The sequence below is a fragment of the Oncorhynchus tshawytscha genome, linkage group LG08 (genome assembly GCF_018296145.1).
Source record: "Oncorhynchus tshawytscha isolate Ot180627B linkage group LG08, Otsh_v2.0, whole genome shotgun sequence".
Lineage (NCBI taxonomy): Eukaryota > Metazoa > Chordata > Actinopteri > Salmoniformes > Salmonidae > Oncorhynchus > Oncorhynchus tshawytscha.
The window spans coordinates 81,047,171-81,064,614 of NC_056436.1; the positions used below are offsets into that span (position 1 = coordinate 81,047,171).

Consider the following 17,444-nt stretch of genomic DNA (forward strand, 5'->3'; position numbering starts at 1 on the left):
AAAAGATTAAACAAGGAGTTTTTTAATCTAACTGCTTAACTATTTATCTGTACATGGAATTGTATATATTTTTTTACATTTTCTTTTACAATATTTACAGGAAAATGCCACAGGCACTATCTGATGTGTGGAGACATTTCACTGCAGCTAATGTAGAAGGAAAAGCTGTGTACATTTGCAAATACTGTGCCAAATCATATGTGAAGAATGCAACAAAGATGCAGAATCATCTGGCCAAGTGCATAAAGTTCCCTCAGTGCTCACATCAAGCAACCTCTGACAAAAGTCCCTCTACTTCTATTCAAGGTGAAGATTATACATCAGATACCTTATCGATAGCAACAGCTCATGGTCCTCCTGGAATCAGAAGTTTTTTTTGACTCATTGGAGGAATGTAGCCAGAGAAATGCTCATGAATGTCTTGCTTGAGCTGTGTATTATTATTATTTATTATTATTTTTTATGCAACTGGTTCACCTCTGATGGTCACAGGCAATGTATATTGGAAGAGATTTCTGAATGTTCTTCACCCAGCATACACCCCTCCAACCAGACATGCTTTATCTACTAATTTGCTGGATGCAGAGTTCAACAGAGTTCAATTGAAGGTCAAGCAAATCATAGAGGAAGCAGACTGTATTGCAATCATCTCTGATGGGTGGTCGAATGTTCGTGGGCAAGGAATAATTAACTACATAATTTCCACCCTCAACCAGTATTCTACAAGAGCACAGACACAAGGGACAGCATACACACCGGTCTCTACATTGCAGATGAGCTGAAGGCGGTCATCAATGACCTTGGACCACAGAAGGTATTTGCACGGGTGAAAGACAATGCTGTGAACATAAAGGCTGCTTGTTCTGAAGTGGAGGAGTCCTACCTTCACATCACACCCATTGAATCTGCTCCTCAAGGACATCATGGCACTGAAAACAATGGGTAGACTCTACAAGGGAGCCAAGGAAATGGTTAGGTATGTGAAGGGTCATCAAGTTATAGCAGCAATCCACCTCACCAAGCAAAGTGAGAAGAATAAGAGCACCGCGTTGAAGCTACCCAGCAACACCCGTTGGGGTGATGTTGTCATCATGTTTGACAGTCTCCTGGAGGGGAAGGGGTCTCTCAAAGAAATGGCCATATCACAGTCTGCTGATATGGACAGCCCCATCAAGAGGATCCTCCTGGATGATGTATTTTTGGAGAGAGTGGTAAGCAGCCTGAAACTCCTGAAACCTATAGCAGTAGCCATTGCACGGATTGAGGGAGACCATGCCATCCTGTCTGATGTTCAGACTCTGCTTGCAGATGTAAGAGAATACATCTGTACTGCCCTGCCCACTTAACTGTTGCTCCAAGCAGAGGAAACTGCAGTTCTGAAATACATCAAAAACGTGTGAAGATGTATGCCTGAAGCCCATACACGCCACAGCGTAAATGTTGGACCCCATGTATGCTGGCAAGAGCATCTTGTCTGATGCAGAGATCAACAAGGCCTATGGTGTCATCACTACCGTGTCTCGCCACCTTGGCCTGGATGAGGGCAAGGTTCTTTGCCGTCTGGCGAAGTACACTTCCAAGCAAGAGCTTTGGGATGGAGATGCAATATGGCAGTCGTGCCAACATATCTCATCAGCCAACTGGTGGAAGGGACTTTGTGGATCTGAGGCTCTTTCCCCTGTTACCTCATCATCCTCCAAATCTCACCAACATCAGCCGCCTCAGAGCGCAACTGGTCCTTGTTTGGGAAAATGCACACAAAAGCATGCAACAGGCTGACCAATACAAGGGTTGAAAAATTGGTGGCCATCCGGGAAAATTTGAGGCTTTTTGAGCCTGACAACAAGCCACCCTCAACAAGGTTGGAAAGTGACAGTGAAGATGAGGCCTCCGAGTCTGATGTTAAGAGGTGGACATTGAGGAGGTCCAGGGAGAAGACATGGAAGTCCGAGAGGAAGACAACCAAAGATTTAGTTTCTAGACTATCATTTTACAGATGTATGTTGAAGACGTTTTTGGGAGATGCGATGGATCATTGGGGATCATTCAATATTCCCCTTTTTTTTCAGTGAAATCATCCCATGTGAAGAGTCAACTCATTTCATTAAAGTTCAGTTCAACTAAATCGTTTAAAAATAATGATTTTGTAAGGATTTAATCATTTGTAATTATGTCTACTTATGATGAGGTAAAATGTTTATGTTTCTGTCTCCATATGATATAGTAAATATATCCAATGCAAAAAAACATCTACATTTAAATGGTATTAATTTGCATATAAATCTGTTAATTCCCACAGAAACTTTCCACCTCTGAATATTCCCCAAAATGTGCAACCCTAGGCTGGTGTCACAGTGTTATGTTGAAAACTGTGGAATAGAACTAGTGTTCAGGGCTAGTGTTCATTTCTGGAACATATTACTGACAGCGGGATTCTAAGAATATTCTAAGAGCTCCTCCTTGGTTTTTCAACATGTCAAGGCAACTCTGTCCAGTCAGTTACTGAACTGGAGACGGTTAGAGATTATCCTAGTGTTTTCCCCCATTTTTTTATTTTGCTTGTATCAACATGCCCTTAAACACTTGTGCAGGGGAATGAAATATCACAGATGAATATTGTAGACGCTTTCAGTCACCAGCCCAATCAATTTTTATCTTGTCTTATCTTTTCAGCAGAGCTATTGCCTCTAACGCGATAGATAGTAGAAAATGGGTCATGTGTTTCTGTGATACCATCATGTTGTCTTACCGCAGGCATTAGAAATGTTTTCTAAATAATTGTCACATTTCACAGTCTGTGATCTAAAAAGGGCACACTATTCCACAGTCTTTAGGGCTCTGGTCAAAAGTGAAGGAGTGCACTATATAGGGGAATCGGCTACCATTTGGAACACATATATAGTTACGGTACAGTAGACCACTGTCATGAAGGGCTCCGGGGACTAGAGGACACAATCAGTGTCTATATAGACATAGGCCCAGCTAGGGGAATTCCACTTTAACCTCACAGAGACATGTCATTGTTACATTCACATCTAGGGGCCTGTTCTACTACACAGTTGCTTTGTCTGCCTACTCTCTGTTTTCTTAATTACAGATACAGTAGTACTTGTATAGACTAGTTGTTATTTACTGTTAGGTCTACGGTAATACTAGTTGTTATTTACTGTTAGGTCTACAGTAATACTAGTTGTTATTTACTGTTAGGTCTACAGTAATACTAGTTGTTATTTACTGTTAGGTCTACAGTAATACTAGTATAGACTAGTTATTTACTGTTAGGTCTACAGTAATACTAGTTGTTATTTACTGTTAGGTCTACAGTAATACTAGTATAGACTAGTTGTTATTTACTGTTAGGTCTACAGTAATACTAGTTGTTATTTACTGTTAGGTCTACAGTAATACTAGTATAGACTAGTTGTTATTTACTGTTAGGTCTACAGTAATACTAGTATAGACTAGTTGTTATTTACTGTTAGGTCTACAGTAATACTAGTATAGACTAGTTGTTATTTACTGTTAGGTCTACAGTAATACTAGTATAGACTAGTTGTTATTTACTGTTAGGACTACGGTAATACTAGTTGTTATTTACTGTTAGGTCTACAGTAATACTAGTTGTTATTTACTGTTAGGTCTACTGTAATACTAGTTGTTATTTACTGTTAGGACTACGGTAATACTAGTTGTTATTTACTGTTAGGTCTACTGTAATACTAGTTGTTATTTACTGTTAGGTCTACAGTAATACTAGTATAGACTAGTTATTTACTGTTAGGTCTACAGTAATACTAGTTGTTATTTACTGTTAGGTCTACAGTAATACTAGTATAGACTAGTTGTTATTTACTGTTAGGTCTACAGTAATACTAGTTGTTATTTACTGTTAGGTCTACAGTACTACTAGTATAGACTAGTTGTTATTTACTGTTAGGTCTACAGTAATACTAGTATAGACTAGTTGTTATTTACTGTTAGGTCTACAGTAATACTAGTATAGACTAGTTGTTATTTACTGTTAGGACTACGGTAAAACTAGTTGTTATTTACTGTTAGGTCTACTGTAATACTAGTTGTTATTTACTGTTAGGTCTACAGTAATACTAGTATAGACTAGTTGTTATTTACTGTTAGGTCTACAGTAATACTAGTATAGACTAGTTGTTATTTACTGTTAGGTCTACAGTAATACTAGTGTAGACTAGTTGTTATTTACTGTTAGGTCTACAGTAATACTAGTATAGACTAGTTGTTATTTACTGTTAGGTCTACAGTAATACTAGTATAGACTAGTTGTTATTTACTGTTAGGTCTACAGTAATACTAGTATAGACTAGTTGTTATTTACTGTTAGGTCTACAGTAATACTAGTATAGACTAGTTGTTATTTACTGTTAGGTCTACAGTAATACTAGTTGTTATTCACTGTTAGGTCTACAGTAATACTAGTATAGACTAGTTGTTATTTACTGTTAGGTCTACAGTAATACTAGTATAGACTAGTTGTTATTTACTGTTAGGTCTACAGTAATACTAGTATAGACTAGTATAGACTGCTGTTTCGTTGTTCAGTCCTTTCATTCTCAACCAGGATTTCTTATACTATTGAACGCCGTTTGGGTCTTTGCTATGAGAAGCCGTTTGGGTCTTTGCTATGAGAAGCCGTTTGGGTCTTTGCTATGAGAAGCCGTTTGGGTCTTTGCTATGAGAAGCCGTTTGGGTCTTTGCTATGGGAAGCCGTTTGGGTCTTTGCTATGGGAACGCCGTTTGGGTCTTTGCTATGGGAACGCCGTTTGGGTCTTTGCTATGGGAACGCCGTTTGGGTCTTTGCTATGAGAAGCCGTTTGGGTCTTTGCTATGGGAACGCCGTTTGGGTCTTTGCTATGGGAACGCCGTTTGGGTCTTTGCTATGGGAACGTTCCCCCGTTTGGGTCTTTGCTATGGGAACGCCGTTTGGGTCTTTGCTATGGGAACGCCGTTTGGGTCTTTGCTATGAGAAGCCGTTTGGGTCTTTGCTATGAACCCGTTTGGGTCTTTGCTATGAGAAGCCGTTTGGGTCTTTGCTATGAGAAGCCGTTTGGGTCTTTGCTATGGGAACGCCAGGAAGAGGGTTTGGGTCTTTGCTATGGGAACGCCGTTTGGGTCTTTGCTATGGGAACGCCGTTTGGGTCTTTGCTATGAGAAGCCGTTTGGGTCTTTGCTATGAGAAGCCGTTTGGGTCTTTGCTATGGGAACGCCGTTTGGGTCTTTGCTATGAGAAGCCGTTTGGGTCTTTGCTATGAGAAGCCGTTTGGGTCTTTGCTATGAGAAGCCGTTTGGGTCTTTGCGTGTCAAAAAAGATACACGTCATACAACACTATTTGACGTGTCAAATAAGCTTGTTGACCAATCAGGACCTGAATATGACTGCACTTCACACAATAATTTAACACGGTTCATAAAAAAAATGTACATAGTTATTCCACATTGATTGCACTGTCACAATGATTCATCGATACGTATGCTATGATGCTGGTAAAGTTGTCTAGCGCACCTACAGTGCTGGTCATTAAAAATAAATAAAAAAGCTAGCTAGCTCATGGATGCAAATAATGTTCTTCCCCAAAAACATAGCAAAATGACATCTGTTTCAGTAGCTAGTTGGCTAGCTAAATATATAGCTAGGTGTCACCTAAAATAACCTTCATTTATAAGACCGTTCTTATTTGGTTAATGGTGGTCGGACCCATCTATGTGAAGCTAGCCACAATAGTGGACTTTGCGGCTAGCCTTCAAAATAAAAGTACGCCATTGACAGTGATGCAAATGAATACAAATAGTAGAATTATGCAATAATTGAATAGATCATGCTAAAAGAGGTTGGAATGTTGTATAAAATCTGCAAAAAAACAATTTAGTTCATTTGACAAATCTGAAATCACACTGGATGTATTAGATAGAGAAGATTTCACACAGTCACAGTCCCGCAATAAGAGCTACAACGCTAATATTTGTGTAAACTCTTCAGTTGTGTTCTGTGGGTGTCACCGTATAGACTAATACCCCATTTCATTCATTTACATTCCAACCATGTTTCAACATTATCTAGTCTAAATATGGCATGATTCCACCAATTGTACTCTTCTGCATCACTTTCAAAGAGGTACTTTTATTTTGAAGGCAAACCGCAAATTCCGCTATTATGCCTAATCACAACATATAACCCGGTCTAGTCGAGCCTCACTAGCCAGATGAAGCTAGCTGGCTGCTTATAATGGGGCGCCAGGGTAGCCTAGTGGTTAGAGCGTTGGACTAGTAACGGGAAGGTTGCAAGTTCAAACCCCCGAGCTGACTAGGTACAAATCTGTCGTTCTGCCCCTGAACAGGAAATAAGGTTTTTTTTCTTAACTGACTTGCCTAGTTAAATAAAGGTTAAAAAAAAATTATGTTAGCTTTGGGCAACAAAGTTAAGTAGCTGGCTAGCTATTTATTTTCATGAACTGAAAACAGTATGATCATTACACAGGTGCACCTTGTGTTGGACAATAAAAGGCCACTCTAAAATGTTTTGTGTCACAACACAATGCCACAGATGTCTCAAGTTTGAGGGAGCGTAGAATTAGCATGCTGAATGCAGGAATATCCACCAGATATGGGTGTGGGTGAGCGTTTTGCTGATGTCAACGTTGTGAACAGAGTGGCCCATGGTGGCGGTGGGGTTATGGTATGGGGCAGACATAAGCTTTGGACAATGAACACAATTGCATTTAATCTATGGCAATTTGAATGCACAGAGATACCGCGACGAGATCCTGAGGCCCATTGCCATGCCATTTATCCACCACCATCACCTCATGATAACACATGGCCCCATGTCTCAAGGATCTGTACACAAGTCCTGGAAGCTGAAATTTCCCAGACATGTCACCTGTTGAGCATGGGTTGGGTTGCTCTCGATCGACTTGTACAACAGCATGTTCCAGTTCCCGCCAATATCCAGCAATTTTGCACAGCCATTAAAGAGGAGTGGGGCAACATTCCACAGGCCACAATCAACAGCCTGATCAACTCTATGTGAAAGAGATGTCGCGCTGCATGAGGCAAATGGTCACACCAGATACTGACTGGTTTTATCATCCACGCCCCTACATTTTTAATTTTTTTCAAGTTTTCAAGTTTTAATGTCACAAGTAAAGTGAAATGGCTTTCTTGCAAACTCAAAACCCAACAATGCGATAATCAATAACAATGTATTATCAGATAGGACAAATAATAATAAGTAATACACAGTAGGTATCTGTGACCAACAGAATCATATCTGTATTGCCAGTCATGTGAAATCCATAGATTAGGACCAAATGAATTTATTTAAATTGACAGATTTCCTTTATATGAACTGTAACTCTGTAAAATCGTAGAAATTGTTTCATGTTGCGTTTTTATATTTTTGTTCAGTGTATTTGACCCTTCTGGTCATCTATGAACGATGTACTCTTATAATCTCCGCTGGCACAGTCAGAACAGGACTGGCCACCCCTCGGAGCCTGGGTCCTCTCTAGGTTTCTTTCTAGGTTCCTACCTTTCTAGGGAGTTTTTCTTATTTCTTATGTACATCTGCATTGCTTGCTGTTTTGGTGTTTTAGGCTTGGTTTCTGTATTAGCTCTTTGTGGCAACTGCTGATAGCCTACTTAACTGTATTGTTAGTTGCTAGGCCTATTCCACTTCTTCTCATAAAGTCCCAAGCCTGTTTTAGGCCAAGTGTTAGTTTGAGGCCTCAATGCTTTCCTTGATGACTTTACCTAGCTAGCTGCAGACAGACACTAGTCAGACACAAATTCTTGTTCTCCGTCTTTGTCTCCTCGATTGTCTCCTCCCAAAGCTAATTTTGAGAGGAATTAGCGCTCTGACCTCCAATGAGCTTTGAGAATAATTAAGGAAACGAGGATGGAGGAAGCAAGGATTTGACACCAAGTAGTAATGTATTTAGACCTAGTATCAACTGTGTCCCAAACACCCTATTCCCTATATAGTGCACTACTTTTGGCCAGAGCCCATTAAGGAAGTAGTGCACTATATATGGAATAGAGAGCCATTTAGAACATAACCCTAGTCTGAGGCTAACAGGAAGTATCTGGTCTTGTGGGCACATCCTCCTGGCCTGGTCCACCAGTTGCATGATGCCAGAAATTAACACCAGAGGTTGATTGCACCGTCTGACAGACATAGGTTCAAATACTATGCAATTGTTCAACTACCTTGAGTGTTTACTCTAGCCTGGCTAGATTGCCAGATGAGAGGAGTTTGCAATTAGGAGACTTTTCCATTAGTTCTAGTTCAACAGGCAAACTCAATCAAGCACAGATAAAGTATTTGAAATGATTCATAATATTATTTGAACCCACCCCGGCCTGACTTCACTGTATGAGTGACGTGACTGCTGTCAATTCAAGCCCAGCCTATAGGAAAGGGTTTGAGGTGTTGACTACAGTCAATACAAGCCCAGCCTACAGGAAAGGGGTTGAGGTTTGAGGTGTTGACTACGGTCGAAGCAAGTCCAGCCTACAGGAAAGGGACTGGGGGTTGGGGGTTGAAGTGTAGGGTTCATTCAACAATACAATGCCGATGATTGATTGAACGAGGTTTGTTATTGTCCCTCAGAAGGGAAATTCTTTGTTAGGAGGTAGTTGGATTGTAGACCAGTGGATAAAGCCTATGTGGGGATGAATGAGTCGGCCTACATATAATATTGTATTGATGTTAAGTGATGAATTATTGTTAGGCTTAATAATGTAGACTTTAACCACTCACACATGCAGCGCTTTTGGAAAGTATTCAGACCCCTAAGACTTTTTCCACGTTTTGTTTTGTTACATTACAGCCTATTTCTAAAATGGATTCAAATGTCCCCCCCCCACCCCCATATCAATCTCTACACAATACCCCATAATGACAAGGCAAAACATGTTTTTTGTTTTGATGCAAATGTATAAAAATGTTAAACATTTTACATAAGTTTTCAGACCCTTTACTCAGTACTTTGTTGAAGTACCTTTGGCAGCGATTACAGCCTTGAGTCTTCTTGGGTATGATGCTACAAACTTGACACACCTGTATTTGGTGAGTGTCTCCCATTCTTCTCTGGAGATCCTCTTAAGCGCTGTCTCTCCAGAGATGTTCGATCGGGTTCAAGTCCGGGCTCTGGCTGGGCCACTCAAGGACATTCAGAGACTTGTCCCGAAGCCACTCCTGCGTTGTCTTGGCGGTGTGCTTCGGGTCGTTGTCCTGTTGGAAGGTGACCCTTCGCCCCAGTCTGAGGTCCGGAGCGCTCTGGAGCAAGTTTTCATCAAGGATCTCTCTGTACTTTGCTCCGTTTACATCGGCTGATGTAAAAATGGCTTTATAAATAAATTCCATTGATTGATCTTTCCCTCGATCCTGACTGGTCTCCCAGTCCCTGCTGCTGAAAAACATCCCCACAGCATGATGCAACTGCCACCAACATGCTTCACTTTAGGGATGGTGCCAGGTTTCCTCCAGATGTGACGCTTGGCATTCAGGCCAAAGAGTTCATTCTTGGTTTCATCAGACCAGAGAATCTTGTTTCTCATGATCTGAGTACTTTAGGTGCTTTTTGGCAAACTCCAAGCGGGCTGTCGTGCCTTTTACTGAGGAGTGGCTTCCGTCTGGCCACTCTACCATAAAGGCCTGATTGGTAGAGTGCTGCAGAGATGGTTGTCCTTCTAGAAAGTTCTCCCATCTCCACAGAGGCACTCTGGAGCTCTGTCAGAGTGACCATCGGTTTCTTGGTCACCTCCCTGACCAAGGCCCTTCTCCCCTGATTGCTCAGATTGGCCGGGTGGCCAGCTCTAGGAAGAGTCTTTGGTTCCAAACTTCTTCCATTTAAGAATGATGGAGGCAGCTGTGTTCTCTGTGCCTCGACACAATCCTGTCTCGGAGCTCTACGGACAATTCCTTCAACTTCATGGCTTGGTTTTTGCTCTAACGTGCACTGTCAACTGTGGGACCTTTATATAGACAGGTGCGTGCCTTTCCAAATCATGTCCAATCAATTGAATTTACCACAGGTGGACTCTAATCAAGTTGTAGAAACATCTCAAGAATGATCCATTTCGAGTCGAATAGCAAAAGGGTCTGAATACTTATGTAAATAAGATATTTGTTTATTTTTAATAATTTAGCAAAAAAATAATTAAATAGTTTTTGCTTTGTCATTATGGGGTATTGTGTGTGTAGATTGAGGGAAACATAAAATAAAATAAATCAATTTTAGAATAAGGCTGTAACATAACAAAATGTGGAAAAAGTCAAGGGGTCTGAATACTTTCTGAATTGCAGACCCCAAAAATGGACAAATTAACATTTACATACATTTCTACAAAATTAATGACCTCACACTTGCTCAGCCCGAAATGTTCCCACCATATCCACAACTTATGCTGTTTATAATGCTTGAAAGACTGCCCCATATGACTTGCGTTAGGTTGTTTTTGTATTTTTTTATTTTCAATATTTAAATCAAGTATTTGATTCTTCCATTCTCTTAACGTTAGATTATCATTTGACTTCCAGTATTTACGTAATAGCTTCTTCAATATAAGTGACGCATAAGGATATTGTCCAACCCATTGGGTATCTCACTGCACCCCATATGCCTTGTCTTGAAATATGTAGATAGACGGCAGTAAACTATAGTGTAAAACTTCTGACTGACAGCTTTCTGACTCTACCCATAACTATTTGACTTTATAGCACTTCCAGAAGGCATGACTATTTTAGTTATTGTTAGTTTTATACTTAAGACGTGACTCTACTGTTGTGCTGTAGAGTTTGTGAATTCTCTCTTGTATAATCAATTCTAAACATGAGTTTATACTGGATTAAGTATACATTTTTGTTAACTGCGATTTCGTTACTTAAGTTTCAACACTTCTTCCATTTTGTGCCAATATCAGTTATTTTTAAGTCGCCAATAGCTTATATCTTTTTTTCTGCGAGATTGTCAGTTGGATAGGCTTTCTGCAAGGGTTTGTATATTTTTTTTTATTTTACCTTTATTTAACTAGGCAAGTCAGTTAAGAACAAATTCTTATTTTCAATGTCCAAAAGCTTTCAGGTCGAAATGTTGTTGTATAAAACTTTTTTTTAAAGTTAAATATATTTGAAAATGAAGATCGCTTTTGAATTTGTGTCATGGAAATAATTTTATTTCCTTTTATCAAGTCATTTACGGTTTCTATAAGGCTTTTTAGTTTTCCATGTGGGCCAATTTATCGGTGAATTCTGAAAAGCTATTGTTCCAGTGGTGGTGTGTTTTTATGGAGTGAAAGAGGTTCTTGTACAATTTGTAAAATGTTGTTTATAGTGTTCTTATTAACTAGGAAGTTGTTCATGTTATTAACTTTTTCCTGTGAAAACAGACATGGAAAGTTGTGGGGATGAGCAGGCACATCTTCAATATGTACCCATTGTTCCTCTTTAGTGCGTTTTAACTATATGTCTGTAGTAAAAGCCCTGGGTGGCGAGTTGATACAATTCCAAATCTGGAAGGTTAAAGGTTAAAACCACCCTCAGATTTAGGGACATGTTTGATAATGCTGTGGGTTTGCTTGGCTGCCTTTTTTAGTACTGGGGGCCTTTAAATGTGTGCAAGAAATCATTAAATCAGCAGATTATCAACATGTTTTGGAGTGCAATGTTCAACCTAGTGTCCAAAAACTCTCTCTTGAAAGTTGTATGTCTTCCAGTAGGGCAACAGCCCAAAACACACACAAAAAGCATCCTGGAATGGTTCATGAAGAAACGCTGGTCTGTCCTGGAGTGGCCAGGGAAGAGTCCAGATGTAAATCAAAACCTATGGTGAGAGCTGAAAACAGCAGTTGGTGGAGGGCACCTCTCAAACATTGAAGAATTTAAAACCGTTTTCTGATGAAGAGTGCAGCAAGTTCATTGATGGTTACAAGAAGTATTTGTGGCAGTTATTTTGGCCAAAGGCTTTGCGACCAAGTACTGTTTCCAGGGTGCTAATAATTTGGTCTGTGCCACTTGGTTTTTATTTTCTAAATTCAAATTGTAAACTTAAGTTTGCAAAAATAAAATTGGTTCTGCGATGTTGAAAATCCAATAACCAGGTGTGGAGACAAAGTAAAAAAAAAAAAATGTATTTGAAGAAGAAATAGGTCATTATTTAAGTAAAGTCAAATCAAATGTTATTTGTCACATGCTTGGTAAACAACAGGTGTAGACTAACATTGAAATAATAAGTAATAGGAAAAGAGTAACACGAGGAATACATCCACAATGAGTAAGGATAACTTGGCTATATACACAATGAGTAAGGATAACTTGGCTATATACACAATGAGTAAGGATAACTTGGCTATATACACAATGAGTAACGATAACTTGGCTCTATACACAATGAGTAACGATAACTTGGCTATATACACAATGAGTAACGATAACTTGGCTATATACACAATGAGTAAGGATAACTTGGCTCTATACACAATGAGTAAGGATAACTTGCTATATACACAATGAGTAATGATAACTTGGCTCTATACACAATGAGTAAGGATAACTTGGCTCTATACACAATGAGTAAGGATAACTTGGCTGTATACACAATGAGTAAGGATAACTTGGCTGTATACACAATGAGTAAGGAAAACTTGGCTATATACACAATGAGTAAGGATAACTTGGCTGTATACAAAATGAGTAAGGATAACTTGGCTATATACACAATGAGTAAGGATAACTTGGCTGTATACACAATGAGTAAGGATAACTTGGCTATATACACAATGAGTAAGGATAACTTGGCTATATACACGCGGTACCAGTATCGAGCCCATGAGTAGGCGGCAATTGAGGTAGATATATATATGTATATGTATATATATGTATATACTTACAAAGCATGTAGAGGTCTGTAATTTTTATCGTAGGTACACTTCAACTGTGAGAGACGGAATCTAAAACAAAAATCCAGAAAATCACATTGTATGATTTTTAAGTAATTAATTTGCATTTTATTGCATGACATAAGTATTTGATACATCAGAAAAGCAGAACTTAATATTTGGTACAGAAACCTTTGTTTGCAATTACAGAGATCATACGTTTCCTGTAGTTCTTGACCAGGTTTGCACACACTGCAGCGGGGATTTTGGCCCACTCCTCCATACAGACCTTCTCCAGATCCTTCAGGTTTTGGGGCTGACGCTGGGCAATACGGACTTTCAGCTCCCTCCAAAGATTTTCTATTGGGTTCAGGTCTGGAGACTGGCTAGGCCACTCCAGGACCTTGAGATGCTTCTTACGGAGCCACTCCTTAGTTGCCCTGGCTGTGAGTTTTGGGTCGTTGTCATGCTGGAAGATCCAGCCACGACCCATCTTCAATGCTCTTACTGAGGGAAGGAGGTTGTTGGCCAAGATCTCGCGATATATGGCCCCATCCATTCTCCCCTCAATAAGGTGGTCATCCTGTCCCCTTTGCAGAAAAGCATCCCCAAGGAATGATGTTTCCACCTCCATGCTTCACGGTTGGGATGGTGTTCTTGGGGTTGTTCTCATCCTTCTTCATCCAAACACGGCGAGTGGAGTTTAGACCAAAAATCTCTATTTTTGTCTCATCAGACCACATGACCTTCTCCCATTCCTCCTCTGGATCATCCAGATGGTCATTGGCAAACTTCAGACGGGCCTGGACATGCGCTGGCTTGAGCGGGTGGACCTTGCGTGCGCTGCAGGATTTTAATCCATGACGGCGTAGTGTGTTACTAATGGTTTTCTTTGAGACTGTGGTCCCAGCTCTCTTCAGGTCATTGACCAGGTCCTGCCATGTAGTTCTGGGCTGATCCCTCACCTTCCTCATGATCATTAATGCCCCACGAGTTGAGATCTTGCATGGAGCCCCAAACCGAGGGTGATTGACCGTCATCTTGAACTTCTTCCATTTTCTAATAATTGCACCAACAGTTGTTGCCTTCTCACCAAGCTGCTTACCTATTGTCCTGTAGCCCATCCCAGCCTTGTGCAGGTCTACAATTTTAACCCTGATGTCCTTACACAGCTCTCTGGTCTTGGCCATTGTGGAGTGGTTGGAGTCTGTTTGATTGAGTGTGTGGACAGGTGTCTTTTATACAGGTAACGAGTTCAAACAGGTGCAGTTAATACAGGTAATGAGTGGAGAACAGGAGGGCATCTTAAAGAAAAACTAACAGGTCTGTGAGAGCCGGAATTCTTACTGGTTGGTAGGTGATCAAAAACTTATGTCATGCAATAAAATGCAAATTAATTACTTAAACATCATACAATGGGAATTTCTGGATTTTTGTTTTAGATTCCATCTCTCACAGCTGAAGTGTACCTATAATAAAAATTACAGACCTCTACATGCTTTGTAAGTAGGAAAAACTGCATAATCGGCAGTGTATCAAATACTTGTTCTCCCCACTGTACATGTAGGTAGGGATAAAGTGACTAGGCAACAGGATAGATAATAAACAGTAGCAGAAGTGTATGTGACGAGTCAAAAGATTTAGTGCAAAAAGGGTCAATGCAGATAGTCCGGGTAACTATTGGTTAACTATTTAACTAATTTAGCAGTCTTATGGCTCGGGGGTAGAATACATTTTTTTATTTGATTTGATTTAGAAGCTGTTTGGGCTGCTGTTGGTTCCAGACTTGGCACGTTAGTGCCGGTGCGGTAGCAGAGAGAACAGTCTATGACTTTGGTGGAAGAGTCTTTGACAATTTTTAGGACCTTCTTCTGACACCGCCTGGTATAGAGGTCCTGGATGGCAGGAATCTCGGCCCCAGTGATGTACTGGGCCATACGCACTGCCCTCTGTAGCGCCTTGCGGTCGGATGCCAAGCATTTGCCGTACCAAGTACTTTCCATACCAGGCGGTGATCCAGCCAGTCAAAATGCTCTCAATGGTGCAGCTGTAGAACCCTTTGAGGATCTGAGGGTCCTTGCCGAATCGTTTTAGCCTCCTGAGGGGGAAGAAGCATCGTGCCTTCTTCACGACTGTGTTGGTATGTGTGGACCATGATAATTCCTTAGTGATGTGGACACGGAGGAACTTGAAGCTCTCGACCCGCTCCATTACAGCCCCATCGATGGGGACGTACTCCGCCCTCCGCTACCTGTAGTCCACGATTAACTCATTTGTCTTGTTGAGGGAGAGGTTGTTGTCCTGGCACCATACTGCCAGGTCAATGACCTCCTTCATATAGGCTGTCTCGTCGGTGATCAGGCCAACCACCGTCATGTCATCAGAAAACTGAATGATGTTGCACGCTAGCTTGTCCACTTTGTTCAGACGTTGAAATCAATTGACCTACCTTATTTTTCAGAATGAGAACATGTTTCCAATTCTTTATATAATTGTGTTTTTATGTTTATTGCACATTTATAAAACACAGACTAGACAGTATTACGGTCTTTGGTTAAAATGTTGCTTGCGACGCATGACAAACTGAGCATGCATTGTCCAGAATCAATGTTCATTGATACTCCTGTTATAGTAGTGTCTGCTCTAGGCACTATTTGAGGAGTTGAGACACAAAATGGATATCATTAGAAAGTTTAACTTCTCAATTACAGTATAATCATTTCTCAATGTGTTTCGGTGTCCATATGACTAATACTGTTGGACCAAACCTCAAATTCAATTAGCGAGTTGAAACCGCTTGTCAGAGAGGAAGAAGAGATCACTCTTTGTTGTTGTGAGTGGCAGGGGGAGGGGCTTGATGTTAGTAAATGGGAAGGTGCACAGAAAGAGCGAAGGAGACTCATCCCAAAAAAATAACATGAGAAAAAGAGGACGCAAACACTCATACATTTAAAAAAAAATATATATATATATATATGTATAAACTTGATTCTTATGATACAGGCATTTGGAATATCGTGCTAAAACATGAATTCGATATATCACCCAGCCCTAGCCTACTCAGCTGTCTTATCTTTCTAGCAATTATATTTGCAGACAATAGATTTTATTGGCCAGTGGTAGGTGGTAGCCCATTAAATTGTGTTTAGCTCCCTGGTGGGGCGGATGCTTTATGAATACAGGTCCAGAAGATGATTTCAGTGTGTTGTGTGTGACACCATCTCTAATGTAGGGTGACAGCTAGTGTTGGGCTGTATCCAGATTTTCATATCATTGTACCGTCCTTCTCTCATACCGGGATATACGGTATTATCGGCTTAGTACGCAAGGGGCTGCCAAAAAATGCTAACAAAATTAGCACAGATAATAGCACATTTTTATGGAGGCTGCTAGCGAAATATGCTAACGAGCACAAACAAAAATAAACACATTGCAAAGATAAGCAATCGTGCTCATAAAGTTACACATGTATAGGTAGGTGCTACAAATGTCATGTTTGGACATTTACAAGTGAATGTGAACAAGAGACATTGTGCAAATGAACAAAGTTTTGACGCATGCTTGTCTGAAGGAAGAACCGTACCGGCTCCACTGCAACATGTGTACACACTGTGTCTGTGTGGAGTCTGGAGTCGCTAGGGCAAGGGGGCTGCCTGCTCTGCTCGGAGTAGTGGGGGGAGGAGAAGACCGGCCGAGAGTGGGGAGCTGTGCAAATAACTCATCCAAAGGGCTTTGACTTCTCATACACAGCAGAAAGCTAACAGAATATAATTCCTCGTCCACTTATTAGTTCAGCCACTTAGATAACTAACAAGTTAAATTTAGTTGCATTAATCATGCAATAAAAAAATAGTAAATGCATAAGAAATATATTGCTGTGTTTTGTCAAAGCAGATGTAAAATGCTTCTTATTGTAACTTCCTGCTCGGCATCAGACTCATTTTGTGCTTCAGTTGCACTTCTAAACTCAGATGAGAATTCACAAACTATCAGCAGACAGCACTCTGACTGATGTGGAGCTGCTGTTCTTCATCATTCTATCAGCAGACAGCACTCTGATGTGGAGCTACTGTCCTCCATCATTCTATCAGCAGACAGCACTCTGACTGATGTGGAGCTGCTGTTCTCCATCATTCTATCAACAGACAGCACTCTGATGTGGAGCTACTGTTCTCCAGTACTTTTATTGGTGCCAGACTACTTTTCTCTGGTAAAATGCAAGATTAACTTTAAGCTACATTCTTTCTATGATAAACATTAGAAATATGATGACCATGCATCGTTTTTGCAAAAAAATACCTTGCTTTTTCATTGTAAGATAATTTACTTGTGTGGCTGCCAGCCAAATAACGTTGCACGTCTGTTGTCATCTGATGAAAATGAAGCTGTTTTCTGCTGAATGTCTTGTACTAATGTATTTTCTGTGATGAATAACTGTAGTTGCACGTCCCTGATCACTCTATTGAAGCAAAAAAAACACAGTTGGCTTTCAATATACAACACGACCTCCTGTCAATAATACCCAGCTGGACTCA

General features: G+C 40.4%; 1 protein-coding gene across 4 annotated transcripts in view; it reads left to right on the forward strand.

Moving 5' to 3' along the window:
- Window positions 1–17,444, forward strand: part of LOC112241349 (glucocorticoid receptor) — a 75,221-nt gene that overhangs the window by 8,601 nt on the left and 49,176 nt on the right. The gene's annotated exons all lie outside the window — the stretch shown is intronic.